The 8,016-nt window shown below is 43.8% G+C and overlaps 1 pseudogene; it reads left to right on the top strand.

Moving 5' to 3' along the window:
• Window positions 1-5,771: 5,771 nt before the first annotated feature.
• LOC116412578 lies at window positions 5,772-5,882 on the top strand (annotated as a pseudogene).
• The last annotated feature ends 2,134 nt before the right edge of the window (window positions 5,883-8,016 follow it).

The following is an 8,016-nucleotide window of genomic DNA, read 5'->3' as shown; positions in this document are numbered from 1 at the left end:
ATTTACTGAAATACAAGAAAGTAAAACATAAATCAGTGTTAATTTCTAAGAAACATTTTTAACCTCTTCTGTGAATACTTATAGAACAAATACATACACAACACATAGATACAGTCATGCTTACCCCATCTACTGTACATTTGGACAGACCCAACACATACACAAAAGCCACAAAGAAATGATTATTGAAAAACCAAACAATCGACACTGCATAGAAATACACACAAATGCTGCTTTGTGCATATCCGTGTCGGAGAGGTTTGTCAACCATTAAGGCAAAACTGTGAGCCAATTTAGCTCCATTTTTCCACAAAACGTTATCATGCCATGAATAGGTGGCAGCTAAAAGAAAGGAGAAGCCCATATTTAATAAACTCCATCACAATATTTCATGTGCAATGGTAAATTGTTTTATTATGTTGGGTTGAAAACCCCAACATACTGTTCTTCGACTTCAGCTTATTCTTCCGCTTCTTCTTATTATTATTCTTAGCGCCCCCCATTTTCTAAACGCTACTCCTCCTACAGTTTTATGGGTACAACACCCAAACTCCCCACACTTCTTCGCCCTATAGTGGAGCAGGCTGCTTGTGCTTTTCTAAGCGATTGTGCCCCCCGTCTTTTTGTGGCGCCGCTCCGAACCCCCCAATTTTCCCATTGACTTTGACAGGGAAGATTTTCAAACTGCTGCCACACTTACAGCTTTGAAGCTACACCCCCCAAACTTGAATAACATAATCATGGGGTCACCCCAAATGAAGCAGCAACATTTGTTGGATGACCCCAAAGTGGGAGGGGCCAACAACAGCCAATCAAATTTTAATCATTGACTTTAATGGGGGAATTGAAACTGCTGCCAATCTTACAGCTTTGAGACTACACTCCCCAAACTTAACACCAGGGTCACTAGGGAACTGCATTTTTAGGTTTTAAAAAGTGGGTGGAGCCACCAACAGCCAATCAGACTTTACCTATTCAATTTTTTTGGTTTATATTTAAAATGTTGCTTTGCTCACACTATTTATGTCAGGGTTCCCAAACAAGTGGGAGGAGCCACCAACAGCCAATCCATTTCCACCCATTAGATTTCATTGGTTTATATTTAAACTGATGCCATTATTCAAATATTAATTCCAGGGTTGTTAAAGTTTCCAGAGTCAAGGTCCCCTTACACAGGCCGACTATAGCTGCCGATATGGGTCCCTTGGACCGATTCGGCAGCTAATCGGCCCGTGTATGGGGAGAGCAGAGCGGCCTGGCCGACCGAGATCTGGCCTGAAATTGGCCAGATCTCGATCGGCCAGGTTAAAAAATCCGGTCGGATCGGGGGCCGCATCGGCTCGTTGATGCGGTCCCCGAACTGACTGCCCCATTGCTGCTCTGGGGCCAAACGATCGGATTATTTTTTTTTTTACCTAAATTCTCCCCGAAATCGCCCACCCGTAGGCGGGGATATCGGGTGAAAATCCGCTCGTTTGGCGACATCGCCAAGCGAGCGGATCTGCTTGTGTATGGCCACTTTAAGTCACTGGGTATTTGCCATTCAAAGTTAGAAAAAAGTGGGCGGAGCCACCAACAGCCAATAACATTTCACCTATTTACTTCAATGGTGAAGTGTAAAATGCTGTCAGCCTCACAATGAATGCCTGAGTCCCCAAAATTTGCAAAGCTGGTCACTGGGGGACTGCAGTTCAAAAATAGGAAAAGTAGGTTGGGCCACTAACAGCCAATCAGATTTCATCCATTGAATTTTATTGGTTTAAATTTAAAATGCTGCCATTCTCACACTATTTATGCCAGGGTGCCACTGTTTGTCACTGGGTGACTTCGACTCAAGGTTAGAAAAAGTGGGTGGAACCACCAATCACAATTAACTTATTGACTTTTATTGGTTTAAATTTTAATTGCTGCCGTTCTTTAACTATTAACCCTAGGGTCCCTAAACTTTGCAGAGTTAGTCACTGGGTAACTGCAGTTCCAGGTTAGAAAAAGGGGGTGGAGCCACCAACCGCCAATCAGATGTTGTTGACTTTCAGTGGGGAAATTTAAATTGCTGCCATTCAGACACTATTAAAACCAGGGTCCCCAAACTGTGCACAGTGGCTTTTACTATATAACTGTGGTCCAAGGTTAGAGAAAGTGGGCGGAGCCCATTCAGTGACTTCATGTTTTTCAACCCAACATGAAGTTTGTTCTCAAACTTTCCTTTCTAGTTTGTGTTGGGTTTGTAGGGACTTCAGCACTTGGCGCTCGCCCCCTGGAAGAGAGGGGCAATATTTTTGTATCTAGATTGTATTTAAAAGTAAAAAGAAAACTGGCTACTGGCTGGCTGCATTGCATTGGAGGACTTTGCCTTTATTCTGCATTTGTATAATAGGGTGCAGTAGTCTACCCCCAGGTGCCTACTCCTTAAACCCCTTTAAAGGGGTTGCAAACTCAATCATATTGTTGCCCCCTAGTTTTGCTATAAAAGTAAAAAAAAAAAAAGAAAATTCATCACTGATGATTCTACTGACCAAAAAAATTCTATTTCACAAACAGACTTTAGTGGAGGAAAAATAAAAGCTGAGAAACATGTTCTACTTTGTTTTGTTCCTACATTTAAAAATCCACCAGGTTGCATCTACTGTACTTACCCACACTGAGAGGAGAAGCTTTGTCTATTTCTCTGCATTTGCGGTGTCCAGCCGAACAAATATGGCAAACACCAGGAGTCCCACAGCCCTTTGATACAAAATAAGCTAATAAACAAAAAAGACAGAATAAATCATCACTGGTTGGCCCTCTTTAACCCATGCTCTCACTTAGTTAAACCAAAGGGGGATTACTATACTTTGATTAAAAGCAATGCACGTTGTCTCATCCCCTGTGCAGGCCATGGAAGCATTAGATGGACAGACAACCTTATCCATATCAAATTTATAACAGGCAGGGCAGAGGACTCCATTCTTGGTGGAATTCTTTGGTTTTACTAAAGATAAATAAAGAGAAAATATAGTTCAAAAAACAATAAAGTTAAAGAAGTCAGCTTTAAGCCAAAAATATGTGTCTACTTACTACAGAGTGTTTGTGAATTGTTCTGCCTTCCAGTCAATAACAGGGAACAAATTTTATTTCAATTAAAGGGACACTAAAGCCTAAAAAAAGAATATGGCTAGAAATGTTTCGCTATGTGTTTTGGGCCCCTGTACCAGCCCAAAGCCACCAACACTCTATAGAAATAAAGCCCCATGGCCCTGAAGATGCCCACAGGAGCTCTCCATCTTTTGCCTTGCCCAACTACTGCACATGCTCAGTCTGCTCTTGGCTGATGTCAGTGACCTGAGCTTAGGGATCGACTCACAATATTCTTCTTTCCCCTGCCTGCTTGGTCTAGTCACTGCCTGGTCACTATTGATCATGCATACAAGCCAACCAATCACAGTCCTGTTTGGCTGCTCCCTAAAAAACTCCAGTCCTGCTCTGGCACTTTGAGCTTGGGGTGAGGCTTTAGCTGAATCCTTATTGTGTGACTTTTCTTTCCACCTTGTTACAAAGGATAGAAACACTGACAGAACTTAGAGAAACTGAATTCAGCACAACTATTTTAAAGAAGAACTAAAGTCTAAAATTGAAAATCATTAGAAATGCTGTATTTTGTATACTGAACATAAATATAAACATTATGAACTTACTGCACAAGCCCAGGGATTGAGAAGCCTAATTAAAGTAATGATTTATGCTTTCAAAGTTGTCCAGAGGGGGCCGCCATCTTGTTACTTTGTTGAACCATCTTTTTAAAATTTAGGGCTTGCACATGCTCAGTTTGCTCTGGGCTGCTGTTGGGAGGCGGAGCTTAGGGAATGTAGTAAATTATCAAAACAACACATCAGGTAATATCTGCCATAGAAGCTGATTAATAATAAGAATCATAATATGCAGCCTGCATATTTTTTGCATTGTTTAATAAAACTTTCCCCAGCTCTCCAAAGCCAGTGGCTGCATAAATATGCAAAATAATCCCCCAATGAGAATCCCAGCTGATGTGAGTAAATCCGGCTCTCTCTGTTCCTGCAATTGGAGTTGGGAGCAATAAGCACAGTTTCCCAGCACTGAACAAGTCTGTCCCTTTATCCCCATGTCTGATTCCTGTGCCATATAATGACGGGAAAAATGCCATCATTATCTCTATATGTAAGATAATATCAAAATGGCTGATATAGTGCTGGGAATCTAATTAGCATTCTCATTGGTCAATGCTCTTGTGTATATCATTTTTTCTTAAACCCCCTAGAGAACTACGTGGAACCTAAAAATGATCCCATTGGCACAGAGACACAGGTGCATCATGGGTACAGGTACATATAAACTAGTGCTGCCCTATTATATGCATTTTATTACAGGATATCAATAAAAACAAGCTTTAGCTCAGTATTTAGATGTAACTTGTTTACAACAGATTCCCAAATATTACCTTATCTCCATCCCCCAAAATACCAGTGCAGGAGATAATTGTGGCTTTTTCTAAACAAAACACATTCTGAATTCTATTCTTCTACAAACAACTTTATCTGACACTTGCATTACACTGACCAAAGCAAAGGTTAGCCAAGCAGACTGGGGGTTCCATACACAGCCTGTGTATAATTGTGAGAGCACAAACTCTGAACTCAGTGTCAGTCACTTTCATACCTCCCAACATTTAAAAAATGAAAAGAGGGACAAACACTTTTTGACCACGCCCACTTTGTGGCCACACCCCAATTGCCACACACCATTTTTAAAATAGTTAAAATAGTGCCCACGATGGCCCAATAGACAGCACCCCATAGAAAGTACCCTCCATACACAATGCCCCCATAGAAAGTGCCCCCATAGAAAGTGTCCCCATGCACAGTGCCCCCATACACAGTAGCCCCCCATACACAGTGCCCCCATACACAGTAGCCCTCCTTACACAGTAGCCCCCCATACACAGTGCCCCCATACACAGTAGCCCTCCTTACACAGTGCCCCCCCATACAGTGCCCCCCCATACACAGTAGCCCTCAATACACAGTGTCCCCCCATACAGTGCCCCCCCATACACAGTACCCCCCCATACACAGATCCCCCCATACACAGTGCCCCCCCATACACAGTAGCCCTCCTTACACAGTGTCCCCCCATACAGTGCCCCCCATACACAGTACCCCCCAATTGCCCCCATAGTGAGTACCTCATACATAGCGGCCCCCATTGCGGCCCCCATAGACTTCTTGGGCTCCTGCTCCTTATTCGGCTCCTCGTACGGCGGCGACAGGTCCTTTTATAAGGTTGCGCCCGTGTGTACGTGTGACGTCACACGTACGCACGGGCGCAACCTTATAAAAGGACCTGTCGCCGCCGTACGAGGAGCCAAATAAGGAGCAGGAGCCTAAGAAGAGATGGAGCCGGAGTGCTCCGCTGTAGCCAGCGCGTCCCGCTGGCCTGGATAGTTTAATGAATGTTCTGCATTTCCGTAATGCGGGACATTCATTGAACAATCCGGGACAGTGGGACGCGCTGTAAAAACCGGGACTGTCCCGCGAAAAGCGGGACAGTTGGGGGGTATGCACTTTGCATATGCAAATCAGCATGTCTGGGAAGGAACATAATATTTGCGCAGAGGTTCACAGTTTGGCCTCTCCCCATGTGTAATGCACACAAACCCCCGTGCAACTGCTTCATAAACACTTTGAGAGAAGTTATTAGTCTGTGATGTGGTTTTATAACAAAAGCAAAAACAAGCTCCTGTACAAAAGCTAGTAATGCTTGCTTCTCGGCCTTTTGGCTAAGATCAAGTGTAGTATCTGTTCTTGGCGTGAGGTGGGGGATGTATCTGCCCCCTCCTCACCGCTGGGCGGAGAGGCACTTGATCCTCTGGCCAGAGGGCCTGGCATCTGAATTGAGCCTGTGATGCGCCCCAGGATTTGCACCCCTGGGGTGCCGGAGAACCACCATGGTGGAGCACTCATCACTTTAGCACACCAGGCACTTTTTCTTATACACTTTATGCTCTTATAGCCCCAGACCATTTGGTAGGGGCAAGAGGAATTTTTATACACCGGCCGGAAGGCTGGGGCTTTTTAAGCCACTTTTCTATGTTTTCATATGTATATATATGTTTTCTCTTTCATTCATTCATTTTTGCACTTATTTTTAAGCACTTATTTTGGATTTGGTGCAATGACCTCCGGGTTTTTATGCACTCCTGAGTGGGCGCACCATGATGGCAGGACCTCTTCGGAGGTCCACTTGTAACCCTGACCCCTCTTCGGCTTCGGCTGGGAGGGGAACGGATAAAGGGATCCCCCTAGCCTTGCGGCGAAGGGGATCCGAAGACCCTTGCCTCCTGCTGGTCTTTTGGCCGGCGAGGGGGTTCCTGAAGAAATTCTAGGACCATTTTTGTGCCAGGTGGACCCGGAGTTTTTATGTACTTAGCCTCTTTTGAGGCTAAGTCATTGCACCCTTTGCACTATGTGTGGCACTTTCAAGTGGGCACTTTTTGGGCACTGGGTGACATCAGCCAAGAGCAGACTGAGCATGTGCAGTGAGGGCTGGATTTCTCTCCCGGGCCCCGAGGCCGCCCCTGTGGGTGTCCCCCCCGTGCGCATGCGCAAACGCTCCTCTAAACTCCCATATGGAGCAGTGGGGAGAGGTCCCGACTGCTCCGTATGGGAGCCAAATTTAAAAATTTTCTTGCGGCGGGGCAGCATGTCGCCCCTAAACTTCTGCCGCCCTAGGCCCGGGCCTTTGTGGCCTCTCCACAAATCCGGGCCTGTGTGCAGTAGTTGGGCAAGGCAAAAGCTGGAGAGCTACTGTGGGTATCTTCAGGGGCATGGGGCTTTATTTCTATAGAGTGTTGGTGGCTTTGGGCTGGTACAAGGGCTCAAAACACATAGCTAAACATTCCTAGCCATAGTCTTTTTTTAGACTTTAGTTCTCCTTTAAGTGGGGCTATTTTATAGGAGAACTAAGTCTAAAATAGAAAATAATTAGAAATGCTGTATTTTGTATAAAGAACATTTTATATTTTGAACTTACTGTATCAGCCCACAAGATTGCACATGCTCAGTGAGCTCTGGACTGCTGTCAGGAGGCGGAGCTTAGGGATCAAAGTAAAATATCAAAACAAACAACACAAGTCTCATAATATCTGCCATTGAAGTTGATACAGCCATTTTGATATGATCTTACATATAGAGATAATGATGGCATTTTTCCCTTCATTATATGGCACAGGAATCAGACATGGGGATAAAGGGACAGACTTGTTCAGTGCTGGGAAACTGTGCTTATTGCTCCCAACTCCAATTGCAGGAACAGAGAACAGGGAGCCGGATTTACTCACATCAGCTGGGATTCTCATTGGGGGATTTCTTGCATTTTAATGCAGCCACTGGCTTTGGAGAGCTGGGAAATGTTTCATTAAACAATGCAAAAACACTAAAACCCACATTACATTACATGGCAACACAGGAACCAGTGCAGTCTGCATATTATGATTCTTATTATTAATCAGCTTCTATGGCAGATATTACCTGATGTGCTGTTTTGATAATTTACTACGTTCCCTAGGCTCAGCCTCCCAACAGCAGCCCAGAGCAAACTGAGCATGTGCAAGCCCTAAATTTTAAAAAGATGGTCTAACCAAGTAACAAGATGGCAGCCCCCTCTGGACAACATTGAAAGCATAAATCATTACTTTAAATAGGCTTCTCAACCTCTGGGCTTGTGCAGTAAGTTCACAATGTTTATATTTATGTTCTGTATACAAAATAGAGCATTTCTAATGATTTTCAATTTTAGACTTTAGTTCTCCTTTAATGATTAATAAAGTAGGCACCTGTGGCACTGCTGGAAGCTGAGGAGCATTTAGAGAACTCTATTCAGTTGTAATTTATGACACAGACAATTACACAATTCTACTACAGCTGAAAAAACTTTTCTTATCATTTATAATTATACCGATATAAAAGCTCAATATTTTATAGGAGAATCAAGTTCAATGCAGAT

This window comes from Xenopus tropicalis, chromosome 7 (genome assembly GCF_000004195.4).
Source record: "Xenopus tropicalis strain Nigerian chromosome 7, UCB_Xtro_10.0, whole genome shotgun sequence".
NCBI lineage: Eukaryota > Metazoa > Chordata > Amphibia > Anura > Pipidae > Xenopus > Xenopus tropicalis.
The sequence above is the reverse complement of the archived record's forward strand: the minus strand, read 5'-3'. Positions and strand labels throughout refer to the sequence as shown.